The 15821-nt window shown below is 49.6% G+C and overlaps 3 long non-coding RNA genes across 3 annotated transcripts; all 3 read left to right on the forward strand.

The window, feature by feature from the left end:
• Positions 1 to 1622: 1622 nt before the first annotated feature.
• On the forward strand, positions 1623 to 3129 carry LOC135293219 (uncharacterized). Its single transcript, XR_010355330.1, has 3 exons — positions 1623 to 2573; positions 2677 to 2718; positions 2938 to 3129. It is a non-coding gene; the product is annotated as an uncharacterized LOC135293219 (long non-coding RNA).
• Positions 3130 to 10479: 7350 nt separating this feature from the next.
• LOC135293220 (uncharacterized) lies at positions 10480 to 11705 on the forward strand. The gene is made up of 5 exons (XR_010355331.1): positions 10480 to 11009; positions 11086 to 11113; positions 11208 to 11376; positions 11459 to 11521; positions 11599 to 11705. It is a non-coding gene; the product is annotated as an uncharacterized LOC135293220 (long non-coding RNA).
• Positions 11706 to 11767: 62 nt separating this feature from the next.
• Positions 11768 to 14812, forward strand: LOC135293217 (uncharacterized). Its single transcript, XR_010355328.1, has 5 exons — positions 11768 to 12666; positions 12767 to 12808; positions 12907 to 12951; positions 13178 to 13218; positions 13300 to 14812. It is a non-coding gene; the product is annotated as an uncharacterized LOC135293217 (long non-coding RNA).
• The last annotated feature ends 1009 nt before the right edge of the window (positions 14813 to 15821 follow it).

A 15821-nucleotide genomic window follows, 5' to 3' on the forward strand; every position in this document is an offset into this window, starting at 1 on the left:
GGCTTTGCTAAGGGGCTTCATTCCCTCCTTGGGATTTGCTCAGGTAACATCTCTCCTTTCATTTCAGCAAAGAGGCTCTTTCGGCTTATATTAGGTTGTTTTCAGCAGGTGCTTTTGGGCACACAAAGCAACACAAGCTTTGAAGATTCTATGCAGAAAACAGCATGGAGTAGAGGGAATATTTAAGTTCAGGATTTTGGGTTGTGAGTTCAGAGGCAGTAAGTTGCTTTTGTAATTTCAGATTTTGTTCTTGTTTTTTGGTTTTGTTTTGTTTTGGTTTGGGTTTTTTTCTTGTTTTTTTTCTTGTTTTGTTTTTTTGTTTTGTTTTTTGTTTTGTTTTTTTTTTGTTTTGGTTTTTTTGCTTTGTTTTTTTGTTTTTTTTTTTTTGTTTTTTGTTTTGGTTTTTTTTTGTTTTGCTTTTTTTTGTTTTGCTTTTTTTGTTTTGCTTTTTTTGTTTTGCCTTTTTTTGTTTTGCCTTTTTTTGTTTGGCTTTTTTTTGTTTTGCTTTTTTTTGTTTTGCGTTTTTTTTGTTTGGCTTTTTTTTGTTTTGCGTTTGTTTGGTTTTGCGTTTGTTTTGGTTTTGCGTTGGTTTTGGGGTTTTGCGTTGGTTTTGGGGTTTTGCGTTGGTTTTGGTGTTTTGCGTTGGTTTTGGTGTTTTGCGTTGGTTTTGGTGTTTTGCGTTGGTTTTGGTGTTTTGCGTTGGTTTTGGTGTTTTGCGTTGGTTTTGGTGTTTTGCGTTGGTTTTGGTGTTGGTTTTGTGGTGTTTTTTTTGTTTCGGTTTTGGTTTTTTTTTTGTTGTTGTTGTTTTTTTGTTTTAGCAGAAATGCAGATTCCTGAGGTTTTAGATTGTGTCCAGTAGGGCCTTTTTTTCAGCAGATTCATAACCTTCCAAAAGGCATTTGATCTGTGTCCAAGATACTATTTGAGATTGAGGCTTCAAATGAGTTAAGTATTGTGATTAGGAGAAGGAGCATGAAGAGTTTATAATAACTCCCGTTAGGAGTTATCGTGGGTGATTTTGAAGGCACCAGCGTGAGAAACTGTATCTATTTGAGCACCCCCAAGGTTTTTCTCTAGCACAGCAGAGGCATTCCCATGCCTTAGAGCAAATGAGCTCATTCACCGCAGTCAGCAAAACGCTACATAACTGTGTTTGTCTCTAACTCAGGTGCTACTCAGAATAACAGCCACACCCTCGGACACAGGATGAAGACGACACCTCGAGGACCCGGGCACCTTCAGGAGAGGGCGAGCAGCCGACTTGCTGGGCTTTGGCTCGCATAACACAAAACTCATACGTTGTTTTCGCTTTACTTTATCCTAGCCAACTCCAAGGTTAACAGGCGAGCATGGCAGACGTGCTCCGAGGTGTACTCATTTCAGGCCCAGGTAGACTGACGTCACCGGTCATCTGCAGCCTACAGCATTCATAAGAGACCCAGGCATCACCAGGAGAACGGAGAGCAGCACAACCATCGGGTTTCGGCCGACGGGCCGCCGAGACGATGCAGCGACGTCCGGTTTTCTTTCTCCCAAGAGACAGCAGCCCAGTGATAGCAGGAACCTCTCAGACAGCCCGGCGGCCTTCCTTCGCACCTGACGTGGATTCTCATTCCCGGACATCCAGAAGATAAGTCGAGGGCCGTGACTCACAGAGAGGCTGGAAGGGGGCCGCCGCGTCAGGTCCCACCGGGAGGGATTTTTGAGTCAGCATTGGAGCTGAGGATATCCAGGATATGTCATCTGAAGACCACATGAAAGCAAAGCATCACTTTTGAACCCAGCGCCGAGACGCACAGGGCAGAGCAGTTCCGGCACGTGTCGTGTCGCATGGGTATTGTGCTTTGTGTGTCGTTTGGCTGTCTCTTGTCTTTTCCCTTAGCACTTTGAGATGCCTATCAGAAACCCCGGCATCCTTTTCAGCATCTCCGATCTCTGCATTTCTTGGTCTGGCACCAGTAGGACTTTTGACTCAGGAGCTCAGACTGGCATCAGAACCGCACCTCTCTTTAGAAGCATCCAGTCAGATGTCTTTGACGACGGACAGCTGCGCCCCGCAAGGATCCATTATTGCGGATTAGGACTCGTAAGAACGTGAGGATAGCTAGAGGATTCTGACCGTAGGATTCTCAGACATCCATCTTTGCAGTTCTTAGAAATCATTCAGTTAGCATCTTCTTCCTCCAGGGTTCTCTGAGCCTCTTCAGCTTGCCATCGGTCTCACCTCAGTAATTTCATTTTGCGTTCTCTCAGTCCTTGCCGTCATTCCTCTTGCCAAGTGACTTCTGTCCCTGTCGCGTCCCCTTTGTTTGTCATGTCCTGTCCTGTGTCACAGGTGTCTGCACATATTTGTGTCGGAGCTGCTCTGCCCCGCCGCATAGTCCAGCGCCATAGGACAAATCCCGGGGCCTTGAAATTTGTAGTGCGGGGTGTAGTTGGATTCTAGATGGTATTCCTAGATGTGCAAACAAGATGTTTGGAGGTGTGAAGTTATCCTGCAGCCCTTTCACTTTTGTCCTGAATTTCTTTCAGATGCAGACCGATAAAATCCATAGCAGAGCACCACATCCCAGGTGAGCGGGTTCCCCCGAGCAGGTCAGTCCCTGTTTGTCTCTGCAGGGGGAGCGTAAGTGGTGACTTTGTGTTACAGCTTTGTTCTTTTTTCTTTCTTTTTAGGAAATAAAGCCTTCTAGCAGCAGTCAAGGCAAGGTGGTCAAGGTGAGCAGTGACTAGTGGACAGAAGTTGTTGTTATTGCTGAAATCTCAATTTCTGGTGTAACTCTAAGCACGCATGTTTGTTTGTGTGCTTTAGGCAATCCATTTGGAGTACACATAACTCCCCATCAGACACTGGCTGACGGACTGTGATTGTTTTTTGGAGCCCCGTGGAAGTATTACAGGACTCTTTGATGAAGCCTCTGCCTTTTCGATTTAAAGGAGTCACCCGGAGAGACTTTGGCAACGCCGAGGAGTCGCGGCGAGTCGGGAATAGGGAGGAGGAGCGGGGGTCCACTCCGGTTTCAGCGACGCCGCATCACCTTCTCTCCTCTCAAGCGAGGCGAACCCCGCGACGACAGCGTCAGCCTCCGAGCGCAGCCAAATCGTCCAGCCCAAGGAGGCGGGCATCGTTAGGAGAACGGTGAGTAGCAGAATTGTTGGATTTTGGCCGATGTGCTGCCATGATAGAGCATTGATGTCTGGTTTTCTTTATTGTAGTTGACTAAGAGACAACAGCCAGGCGACAGCAGGAACTTCCCAGACGGCGAGGCGGCCTTCTTTCGCACCCGACTCAGACCGGCATCCGCAGATAAGTCGAGGGCTATGACACAGAGAGGGGATGATAGCGGGGTGCTGGGTCGGGACTCACAGGGAGGGATTTTTGAGTCCGCTTTGGAGATGGGGACGTCCAGGAAGCGGCCCCTTAGGCCACACAAAAGCCAAGTGTCATTTTTGATCCCAGCGCTGAGGTGCTCAGGGCAGAGCAGTCCCGGAGCGTATCGTGTCACTTGTCTATCGTGCGTTCTGTGTTTGGCTTTCTCAGGTCTTTTACCTTAACCCTTTGAGGGGCCTATCAGAAACCCTGGCATCCTTCTTAGCATCTGCGATCTCTGCATTTCTTGGTCTGGCACCAATGCTGTAGGACTTTGGACTCAGGAGCTCAGACAGGCATCAGCATTGCACCTCTCTTTAGAAGCATCCAGTTCAGATGTCTTTGAAGGTCTCATTCCGAGCCATACGGACAGCCGCGCCTCGCAAGGATCCATTATCACGGATTAGAACTCGAAAGAATGCGAGGATAGGTGGGGGGATTCTGACCGTAGGATTCGCAGACATCCATCTTTGTAATTCTTAGCAGAAATCATTCTCTTAGAAAAATCTTCCTCCAGGGTTCTCTGAGCCTCATGGGCTCACCATCGGTCTCATCTCAGTAATTTCATTTTGCGTTCTCTCAGTCCTTGCAGTCATTCCTCATGTCAAGAGATTTCTGTCCCTGTTTTGTCCCCATTTTTTGTCCTGTCCTGTGTCACAGGTGTCCGCACATATTTGTGCCGGAGCTGCTCCGCCCTGCCGCATAGCCTGGTGTAATAGACAAATTCTGGGGGCTTGAAATTTGTAGTGTGGGGTGTAGTTGGAGTCCGGATGGTATTCCTAGGTTGACCAAGATGTCTGGAGCTGTGAAGTTGTCCTGCAGCCCATTGACTTTTGTCCTAACTTTCTCTCAGATGCAGACCGATAAAATCCATGGCGGAGCGCCCCATCCCAGGTGAGCGGGTTCACCTGAGCAGGTCAGTCCCTGCAGTTTGTCTCTGCAGGGGGAGTGTAAATGGTGACTCTGTTACAGCATTTTTGTTTTTCTTTATTTTAGGAAGTAAAGGCATATAGCAACAGTCAAGTTCAAGTGGGCAGAAGCAGTTGTTATTGCAGGGGTCTCAATTTCTGGTGCAACTCTAAGCCTCTGTTCTCGTTTGTGTGCCTTAGGTAATCCACTCAAGTTCTGCTAAGCCCCTGTCACCAAGCCACTGATGGACCAAGTTTGCTGCTCTTGTGAGCCCTGTGGAGGTATTGCAGGACTCTGTCATGTAGCCTTGAAATTGTCTATTTAAAGGTCCCTTCTGGATAGCCCTCAGGCATGGCTGAGGAGTCACGGTGAGTCCGGGAGGTATTGAGGGGGAGGGAGGGTCCACTCAGTTCTCAGCAGTGCCACATCACCTCATCTCGCCTTTACCCAGGTGTAGCCTGAGACATCGGCGTTGGCCTGAGAGCACTTCTGAAGCGTGCGGCCCGAGGAGCCGGTCATTCACAGGAGGCGGTGAGTAGCAGAATTGTCGGATTTTAGTCGACGTGCTGCTAAGATGCCGCACTGATGTCTGGTTTTCTTCCTCTTGACAGACTAGGAGGCAGCCGCCCCGTGACAGCAGGAACCTCCCAGACAGCCCGGCGGCCTTCCTTTGCACCCGATGCGGATTCTCATTCTCAGATATGCAAGAGATAAGTTGAGGGCTGTGAGTCACAGAGGGGATGCAGACGGAAGGGGGCTGCTGTGTCAGGACTCACCGGGAGGGATTTTTGAGTCAGCTTTGGAGCTGAGGATATCTAGAAAATGTTGTCTTAAGACCACACAAAAGCCAAGTGTCATTTTTGATCCCGGCGCTGAGGTGCGCAGGGCAGAGCAGTGCCGGTGTGTGTTGTGTCAGTTGTGTGTCGTGCCTTATGTGTCGTTTGGCTGTCTCATGTCTTTGACCTTAACCCTTTGAGAGGCCTCTCGGAAACCCTGGCATCGTTCTTAGCATCTGCGATCTCTGCATTTCTTGGCTTGGCACCAATGCCATAGGACTTTGGACTCGGGAGCTGAGACAGGCATCAGAGTTGCACCTCTCTTTAGAAGCATCCAGTTCAGATGTCTTTGCAGGTCTCATTCCGAGCCATACGGACAGCTGCGCCTCGCAAGGATCCATTATTGCAGATTAGGTCTCATAAGAACGTGAGGATAGGTGGAGGATTCTGACCGTAGGATTCTCAGACGTCCATCCTTACAGTTCTTAGGAATCATTCAGTTAGTATCTTCTTCCTCCAGGGTTTTCTGAGCCTCATCAGCTCACCTCAGTCATCTAATCTTCCATTCTCTCGGTCCTTGCAGTCATTCTTCTTGCCGATAGATTTCTGTCCCTGTTGTGTCCCTGTTGTTTGTCCTGTCCCGTGTCACAGGTGTCCGCACATATTTGTGCCGGAGCTGCTCCGCCCTGCCGCATAGCCTGCTGCAATAGGACAAGTCCCAAGAATTTGTAATTTGTAATGTGGGATGTAGTTGGAATCTAGATGGTATTTCTAGATTGACCCAAGATGTCTGGAGCTGTGAAGGTATCCTACAGCCCATTGACTTTTGTCCTAACTTTCTTTCAGATGCAGATGGATAAAATCCATAGCAGAGCAGGCCATCCCAGGTGAGCGGGTTCACCCGAGCAGGTCAGTCCCTGCAGTTTGTCTCTGCAGGGGGAGTGTAAATGGTGACTCTGTTACAGCATTTTTGTTTTTCTTTATTTTAGGAAGTAAAGGCATATAGCAACAGTCAAGTTCAAGTGGGCAAGGTGAGCAGTGGGCAGAAGCAGTTGTTATTGCAGGGGTCTCAATTTCTGGTGCAACTCTAAGCCTCTGTTCTCGTTTGTGTGCCTTAGGTAATCCACTCAAGTTATGTCAAGCCCCCATCACCAACCGGCCGACGGACCAATTTTGTTGCTCTTGTGGGCCCTGTGGAGGTATTGCAGCACCCTGTGATGAAGCCTTGAAATTGTCTATTTAAAGGTCCCTTCTGGATAACCCTCAGGCATGGCTGAGGAGTCACGGTGAGTCCGGGAGGTATTGAGGAGGAGGGAGGGTCCACTCAATTCTCAGCAGTGCCACGTCACCTCGTCTCCCCTTTACCCAGGCGTAGCCAGACACGGCCGCGTCGGTCTCGGAGCACTTCTGAAGCGTGCGGCCCGAGGAGCCGGTCATCCTTAGGAGGTGGTGAGTAGCAGAATTTTTGGTTTTTGGTCAATATGCTGCTAAGATGATGCACTGATGTCTGGTTTCCTTTATCTTGACAGACTAGGACACAGCAGCCTGGTGACAGCAGAAACCTCCCAGACAGCCTGGTGGTCTTCCTTTGCACCTGATGTGGATTCTCATTCCTGGACAGCCAGGAGATAAGTCGAGGGCTGTGACTTACAGAGGGGATGGAAGGGGGCTGCTGTGTCAGGACTCACCAGGTGGGATTTTTGAGTCAGCTTTGGAGCTGAGGATATCCAGGAAATGTTGTCTTGAGGCCACACAAAAGCCAAGTGTCATTTTTGATCCCAGTGCTGAGGTGCGCAGGGCAGAGCAGTCCCGGTGTGTGTTGTGTCACGTGGCTATTGTGCATTGTGTTGTTTGGCTTTGACATGTCTTTTACCTTAGCCCTTTGAGGGGCCTAACAGAAACCCTGGCATCATTCTTGGTCTGGCACCAATGCCATAGGACTTTTGACACAGGAGCTTGGACAGGCATTGGAATTGAACTTCTCTTTAGGAGCATCCAGTCAGATGTCTTGTAAGGTCTTGTTCTGAGCTGCACGTACTGCTGTGCATCGCAAGGATCCATTATGGCAGATTAGGGCTTGTAAGAATGTGAGGATAGGTAGAGGATTCTGACTGTAGGATTCTCAGACATGCATCTTTGTAGTTCTTGGAAGAAATCATTCTCTTAGCAGATACTTCCTCCAGAGTTCTCTGAGCCTCATCGGCTCACCATCGGTCTCACCTCAGTCATCTAATCTTGCGTTCTCTCGGTCCTTGCGGTCATTCTTCTTGCCAAGACATTTGTCCCTGTTGTGTCCCCATTGTTTGTCCTGTTCCGTGTCACTGGTGTCTGCACACGTTTGTGCCGGAGCTGCTCTGCCCTGCTGCGTAGCCTGGTGTAATAGCACAAATCCTGGGAACTTGAAATTTGTAGTGTGGGGTGTAGTTGGATTCTAGATGGTATTTGTAGATGGACACAAGATGTCTGGAGCTGTGGAGTTATACTGCAGCCCTTTGACATTTGTCCTGACTTTCTTTCAGATGCAGACGGATAAAATCCATAGCAGAGCACCCCATCCCAGGTGAGTGGGTTGCCCTGAGCAGGTCAGTCACAGTGTTGTAGGCCTGTGTGTTTGTCTGTGCAGGGGGAGTATAAATGGTGACTCTGTTACAGCGCTGTTCTTTGTTTTTATATTTAGGAAGTAAAGCCGGATATCAGCAGTCAAGGTGAGCGGTGACTAGTGGACAGAAGCTGTTGTTATTGCTGAGATCTCAATTTCTGGTGCAACTCTATGCCTTCACTCTTGTGTGCTTTAGGCAATCCATTCAGAGTATGCCAAGCCCCCATCCGCAACCGGCCGATGGACCGGGTGTGCTGCTCTTGTGAGCCCTGTGGAGGTATTGCAGGACTCTGTGATGAAGCCCTGAACCTTTCTGTTTAAAGGTACAATCCGGCTGGCCTTTGGCAGCTGCCGAGGAGTTGCGGTGAGTCGGGGAATAGGGAGGAGCGAGGGTCCGCTCAGGTTTCAGCAATGCCCCATCTCCCCGTCTCCCCTTAAAACAGGCACGCCCAACCGTGATGGCATCGGCCTCCAAGCGTTGCTGAAGCTAATGGCATTAGGAGACGGTGAGTAGCGGAAGAGTTGGGTTTTGGGCAATGTGCTGGTAAGACCATACACTGATGTTTTGTTTTCTTTGATGTAGCTATGAGCCAGCAGCCCTGTGACAGCAGGAACTTCCCAGATGACAAGGCGGCCTTCTTTTGCACCTGATGCAGATTGTCATCCCCAGATATCTGAGAGATAAGTCGAGGGCTACAACTCCTCGAGGGGGTGAATGTGGGGTGCTGGGTTGGGACTCGCCGGGAGGGGTTTTTGAGTCAGCTTTGGGGCTGAGGCTATCCAAGAAGTGTCCCCTTAGGCCACATAAAGGGAAAGTGTCACTTTTGATCCCGGTGCTGAGGTGCGCAGGGCAGAGCAGTCCCGGAGTGTATCGTGTCACTTGTCTAATGTGCCTTGTGTTGTTTATATGTCTCATGTCTTACGTGTTCTACTTTAGCCCTTTGAGGGGCCTATCAGAAACCCTGGCATCATTCTTAGCATCTGTGCTCTCTGCATTTCCTGGTCTGGCACCAATGCCACAGGACTTTTGACTCAGGAGCTCGGACAGGCATCAGAATTGCACCTCTCTATCAAAGACATCTGACTGGATGCTTCTAAGGTCTTGTTCTGAGCTGTATGGACAGCTGTGCATCGCAAGGATCCATTGTTGCGGATTAGGGCTTGTAAGAATGTGAGGATAGGTAGAGGATTCTGACCGTAGGATTCACAGGCATCCATCTTTGCAGTTCTTAGAAGGAACCATTCTCTTAGCAGATACTTCTTCCAGAGTTCTCTGAGCCTCATCGGCTTACCATTGGTCTCACCTCGGTCCTCTCATTTTGCACTCTCTCGGTCCTTGCAGTCATTCCTCTTACCAAGAGATTTCTGTCCCTGTTGTGTCCCCGTTGTTTGTCCTGTTCCGTGTCACGGGTGTCTGCACACGTTTATGCCGGGTTTGCTCTGCCCTGCCGCGTAGCCTGGTGTAATAGGACACATCCTGGGGGCTTGAAATTTGTAGTGTGGGGTGTAGTTGGATTCTAGATGGTATTCTTAGTTTGACCCTAGGAAGTTGTCTGGAGCTGTGGAGTTATCCTGCAGCCCTTTGAACTTTGTCCTGACTCTGTTTCAGATGCAGACGGATAAAATCCATGGCAGAACTCCCTATCCCAGGTGAGTGGGTTCCCCCGAGCAGATCATTCCCTGTTTGTCTCTGCAGGGGGAGTGTAAATGGTGACTCTGTTACAGCATTGTTCTTTTTGTTTATTTTTAGGAAGTAAAGCCATCTAGCAGCAGTCAAGGTGAGGTGGTCAAGGTGAGCAGTGGTTAGAAGCAGCAGTTATTGCTCCAGTCTCAAGTTGTTGTGCAACTCTAAGCCTCTGTTCTTGTTTGTGTGCATTAGGCAATCTACTCAGGTTATGCCAAGCCCCTGTCACCAACCTGCTGATGGAACATGTTTGCTGCTCTCATGAGCCCTGTGGAGGTATTGCAAGACTGTCATGAAGCCTTGAAGTTGTCTGTTTAAAGGTCCCTTCTGGGTAGCCCTCAGGAATGGCCAAGGAGTTGTGGTGAGTTGGGGAGGTATCGAGGAGGAGCCAGGGTCCACTCAATTCTCTGCTGTGCTACGTCACCTCATCTCCCCTTTACCCAGGCGTACCCAGCGACGACGGTGTCGGTCTCAGAGCACGGCCGAAGCGTGCGGGCCGAGGACCCGGTCCTTCTTAGGAGGCGGTGAGTAGCAGAATTGTTGGGTTTTGGTCGATATGCTGCTAAGATGATGCACTGATGTCTGGTTTCCTTTATCTTGACAGACTAGGAGACAGCAGCCTGGTGACAGCAGGAACCTCCCAGACAGCCTGGTGGTCTTCCTTTGCACCTGATGTGGATTCTTATTCCTGGATAGCTAAGAGATAAGTTGAGGGCTATGACTCACAGAGGGGATGGAAGGGGGCTGCTGTGTCAGGACTCACCAGGTGGGATTTTTGAGTCAGCTTTGGAGCTGAGGATATCCAGGAAATGTTGTCTTGAGGCCACACAAAAGCAAAGTGTCACTTTTGATCCCAGTGCTGAGGTGCGCAGGGCAGAGCAGTCCCGGTGTGTGTTGTGTCACGTGGCTATTGTGCATTATGTGTTATTTAATGTCTTTTCCCCTAGCCCTTTGAGGGGCCTAACAGAAACCCTGGCATCATTCTTAGCGTCTGTGATCTCTGCATTTCTTGGCCTGGCACCAATGCAATAGGACTTTTGGCTCAGGAGCGCAGACAGGCATCAGAATTACATTTCTCTTTAGGAGCATCCAGTCAGATGTCTTTGCAGGTCTTGTTCTGAGCAGTATTTACCTTGCAAGGATCCATTATGGCAGATTAGGGCTTGTATGAATGCAAAGATAGGTAGAGGATGCTGACCGTAGGATTCTCAGACATCCATCTTTGTAGTTCTTGGAATAAACCATTGTCTTAGCAGGTTCTTCCTCCAGGGTTCTGTGAGCCTCATCAGCTCGCCATCGGTCTCACCTCGGTCATCTAATCTTGCGTTCTCTCAGTCCTTGCAGTCATTCCTCTTGCCATGAGATTTCTGTCCCTGTTGCGTCCCCTTTGTTTGTCACGTCCTGTCCCGTGTCACGGGTGTCTGCACGTATTTGTGCCGGAGCTGCTCTGCCCTGCCGCGTAGCCTGGTGTAATAGGACGCATCCTGGGGGCTTGAAATTTGTAATGTGGGGTGTAGTTGGATTCTAGATGGGATTTGTAGATGGACACAAGGTGCCTGGAGCAGTGAAGTTATCCTGCAGCCCTTTGACTTTTGTCCTTTCTTTCAGATCCAGGCGGATGAAATCCGTGGCAGAGCACCCCATCCTGGCTGAGGGGCTTCCTCCGAGCAGGTCAGTCACCGTTTGTCTCTGCAGGGGAAGTGTAGATGGTGACTCTTACAGCACTGTTCTTTGGTTTTGTTTTTAGGAAGTAAAGCTGGATATCAGCAGTCAAGGTGAGCGGTGACCAGTGGACAGAAGCAGTTGTTATTGCTGGGGTCTCAGTTTCTGGTGCAACTCTAAGCCTTCTGTTTTGTTTGTGTGCTTTAGGCAATCCATTTGGAGTAGGCCGAGCCCCCCCACCCCCCAACCGGCCGATGGATCGGGTTTACTGCTCTTGTGAGCCCTGTGCAGGTATTGCAGGACTCTGTGATGAAGCCCTGAACATTTGTTTAAAGGTGCCATCCGGCTGGCCTTTGGCAGCTGCCGAGGAGTTGCGGTGAGTCGGGGAATAGGGAGGAGGAGCGAGGGTCCGCTCAGATTCCAGCAATGCCCCATCTCCCCGTCTCCCCTTAAAACAGGCACACCCTGCCATGATGGCATCGGCCTCCAAGCGTTGCTGAAGCTAATGGCATTAGGAGACGGTGAGTAGCGGAAGAGTTGGGTTTTGGGCAATGTGCTGGTAAGACCATACACTGATGTTTTGTTTTCTTTGATGTAGCTATGAGGCAGCAGCCCAGTGACAGCGAGAACTTCCCAGATGGCAAGGCGGCCTTCTTTTGCGCCTGATGCAGATTGTCATCCCCAGATGTCTGAGAGATAAGTCGAGGGCTACAACTCCTCGAGGGGGTGAATGTGGGGTGCTGGGTTGGGACTCGCCGGGAGGGGTTTTTGAGTCAGCTTTGGGGCTGAGGCTATCCAAGAAGTGTCCCCTTAGGCCACATAAAGGGAAAGTGTCACTTTTGATCCCGGTGCTGAGGTGCGCAGGGCAGAGCAGTTCCAGTGTGTATCGTGTCACTTGTCTAACGTGCCTGGTGTTTATATGTCGCATGTCGTGCATCGTCTACCTTAGCCCTTTGAGGGGCTCATCAGAAACCCTGGCATCATTCTTAGCGTCTGTGATCTCTGCATTTCCTGGTCTGGCACCAATGCCACAGGACTTTTGACTCAGGAGCTCAGACAGGCATCAGAATTGCATTTCTCTTTAGGAGCATCCAGTCAGATGTCTTTGCAGGTCTTGTTCTGAGCAGTATTTACCTTGCAAGGATCCATTATGGCAGATTAGGGCTTGTAAGAATGCAAAGATAGGTAGAGGATGCTGACCGTCGGTTTCTCAGACGTCCATCTTTGCAGTTCTTTGACGAAATCATTCTCTTAGGAGATACTTCCTCCATGGTTGTCTGAGCCTCATCACCTCACTGTCAATCTCACCTCAGTCATTTCATTTTCCATTCTCTCAGTCCTTGCAGTCATTCTTCTTGTCAAGAGATAGTAGTCCCTGTTGTGTCCTCATTGTTTGTCCTCTGTTTGACCCTGTCCCGTGTCACGGGCGTCCGCACACGTTTGTGCCGGAGCTGCTCTGCCCTGCCGCGTAGCCTGGTGTAATACGACACATCCTGGGGGCTTGAAATTTGTAGTGTGGGGTGTAGTTGGATTCTAGATGGTATTCCTAGGTTGACCCTAGGAAGTTGTCTGGAGCTGTGAAGTTATCCTGCAGCCCTTTGAACTTTGTCCTGACTCTGTTTCAGATGCAGACGGATAAAATCCATGGCAGAACTCCCCATCCCAGGTGAGCGGGTTCCCCCGAGCAGATCATTCCCTGTTTGTCTCTGCAGGGGGAGTGTAAATGGTGACTCTGTTACAGCATTGTTCTTTTTGTTTATTTTTAGGAAGTAAAGCCATCTAGCAGCAGTCAAGGCGAAGTGGTTGAGGTGAGGAGTGACCAGTGGACAGAAGCACTTGCTATTGCTGGGGTCTCAATTTCTGGTGCAACTCTAAGCATCCACTGTTTTTTGTTGGTTTTTTTTAGGCAGTCCACTTTCAATCCATGCCAGCTGAGGATGCCCGATGCCAGGTGGGTGCAAGCTTATGGTGTACTTGTGGCTTATTTGTCAGGTTAGGGAGGTTAGGCAAAGAAACAAAGCAATAGCATGCTTTTTTGCTTTGTTTCTTTGCCGGTTCCATCACTGCCCTTGGTGTGCCAAGGAACAGACGTGAGGGGGTGAGTCTGTTTAGGCAGGGTGACTCATAGACGAGCATTATGCAGAAGCACGCTAAGCGTGTACCTTTTCGTTTTGCAGGTACCTTCCAGGCAGACTCTGGAGTCAAATCAAGATTTGAGGTGAGCCGGGGCAGTGGTGTGGAGGAGTCCCGGGGATTATTGTTTTTGAGGGCAATAGTCACATTTTCTGTTTTGTCTTAGGTACCGTGAGGAGCTTCGTGGGCAAAGTTTGGAGAGAGCGCCACCGAAGCACATGAGACCGTCTCAACGTCCACGTCCCACCGGGGATGGATTTTGTCAGCTCGTCTTCCAAAAGCTAAGTGTTGGGGTCCATAGTTGGGAGAAGGGGAAAAACCTTTACTATCACAGGAGGCCATGTGATGTTAGCTTAGCGGAGCGATCTGTAGCGTAACAGGTCCCTCAGATGTAAAGGGAGAGGGTTTCTCCTCGGCCTCACCGGAGCCTTTGCCGGGCAGGGCAGTTCCGACCCGTCTCCACGTTCTCGCGGACTTTGCGTCGTCAGCCTCCTTCGACCCTCGACATCGTCGTGGATCTTTCTCCCGAGGAGCTCGCCTTCGGGTCCGGAGCTATAGCCACCATCACCCGGCAGTCTTTGCTTCCTTCTCTAGGCCCACCGAGCCTCTCGAGCATCCTCTTAACTGCTTTGGCACTAACTTCTTTTAAGGAGTTGCATTTCATCGTCACACGCTATTGCCATAGGACTCGCTTTACTTTGGCATCTTTGGCCTCTGGCTCATCTTGCGCTAGGAATCTTGAGTCCATAGGGTGAAACTGCTAGGCAGTTTCCACCTGTGTCTGTGTTATGTCACCTGTGTCTGTGTTACGTTGTCTACGTTACGGTGTCTGCGTTATGTAGTCTGTGTCCATCGTCTTCCGTGTCGTAGGCCTTTGTTACATCTCGACGCCGTATCGGCCTCATTCCGTGCCGTATCGGCCATATTTTACTCGCGTTCCTTCCCGGACATCGCTTATTCTGCCATCTCTCTTTTGAGACACAAAGAAGTACACAAGAGGTTCTCATCAGTCTTCCGTCTCAGCTGCGGTAGTGCCTTTTTCTTCCTGTGCTATTCTCTTGGCCTTCTATAGGGAGTGTCTTACACCCTCCTCATGTGACTGCCATAGTTCTGTAGGTTCCATCTTCTCAAAGGGTGCGGTGCTCAAGAATTCATCTTCCAGAGAGTTATCCGAAGTCCTGGTTTACATTGTATGTGCTTATGTTGTATGTACCTATGTTGGCTTATATTGTATGTAATTATATTGTATGAATCTATGTTGGCTTATATTGTATGTAATTATATTGTATGAATCTATGTTGGTTTATATTGTATGTGCTTATATTGTATGAATCTATGTTGGCATATATTTGCATGTACTTGTATGGTATGTAAATCTGTTGGCTTATATTGTGCGTACTTGTATGGTATGTAATTCTGTTGGCTTATATTGTGCGTACTTGTATGGTATGTAATTCTATTGGCTCATATTGTGCGTACTTATATTGCGCCACTTACGGTCGGAGCTGCCCTGCCCTGGCACGTAGTCACAGTTAGGTAGAACAGTTATAAAAACTTTACCATTCATCTATCTTCTATGGGATTTTGGGTAGAAAACTTAGGGGCCCGGAGCAGGGACAAGTCCTAGCCGTCAGCCACTCGTTGACCACCTCCCGTTGTCTCACAGGTCCCTGAGGCGACCGATTTTTCCCGGAATCTACCATTTGACGTGAAGGAGCGGCAGCCAGATGACGCGTCGAAGCACGTTCAGGGTTTCAAGTAGGGCTGCAGCGAGCGTGTAAGTCGAAGAGCGTGCGAGTCTGCGTGAGCGACCGTCTGCGTCCGCTTGTCTGTGCCTGTGCGAGTGTATGCTGACCAGATCTAACCTTGTGCGTGTGACATTTGCCTTTCAGGTTTTGCAACACATTTTAAAATTTAGAATAAAAAATCCCCAGCCGGGGGTTTTTATTTTCCCCCCCCCGGCTGGGTTTTTTTTTCCTCGGTCCCGGCCGGTCCACGAGGCGACGTTCATTGCCAAAGTTTGGGGGCGGACCGTCCCGGGACCGGGGTTTTTGTCAGGCAGGTGGATTTTTTTTGGAGGTTCCCGGGAACCACGTTCCTGAGGAGCAGCCCAAATGCATGCTGGGGGTCAGCAGGGCTGTTGAGATGTGAGCGAGGGTGGGTTTGTGTGTAAGCTGAAGGAGATCTGTGGGTGCGTGTGTTGATGACCGGTTCTAACCTTGTGCGTATGACTTTTTCCTTTCAGGTTTTTCAACACATTTTAAAATTTAGAATAAAAAATCCCCAGCCGGGGGGTTTTTTTTTTTTTTCCCCCCGGCTGGGTTTTTTTTTCCTCGGTCCCGGCCGGTCCGCGAGGCGACGTTCATCGCCAAAGTTTGGGGGCGGACCGTCCCGGGACCGGGGTTTTTGTCAGGCAGGAGGATTTTTTCGGAGGCTCCCGGGAACCACGTTCCCGAGGAGCGGCACGAACGCGTGCCGGGGGTCAGGGGAGCGGTTGAGGTGCGAGCGAGGGTGGGTTTGTGTGTAAGCTGAAGGAGAGGTGTACGTGTGTGTTGTTGTCAGGTTCTAACCTTGGGTGTATGACTTTTGCCTTTCAGGTTTTTCAACACGTTTTACACTTTAGAATAAAAAATCCCCAGCCGGGGGGTTTTTTTTTTTTTCCCCCCGGCTGGGTTTTTTTTTCCTCGG

This window comes from Passer domesticus, unplaced genomic scaffold (assembly GCF_036417665.1).
Source record: "Passer domesticus isolate bPasDom1 unplaced genomic scaffold, bPasDom1.hap1 HAP1_SCAFFOLD_87, whole genome shotgun sequence".
Classification (NCBI taxonomy): Eukaryota; Metazoa; Chordata; class Aves; order Passeriformes; family Passeridae; genus Passer; species Passer domesticus.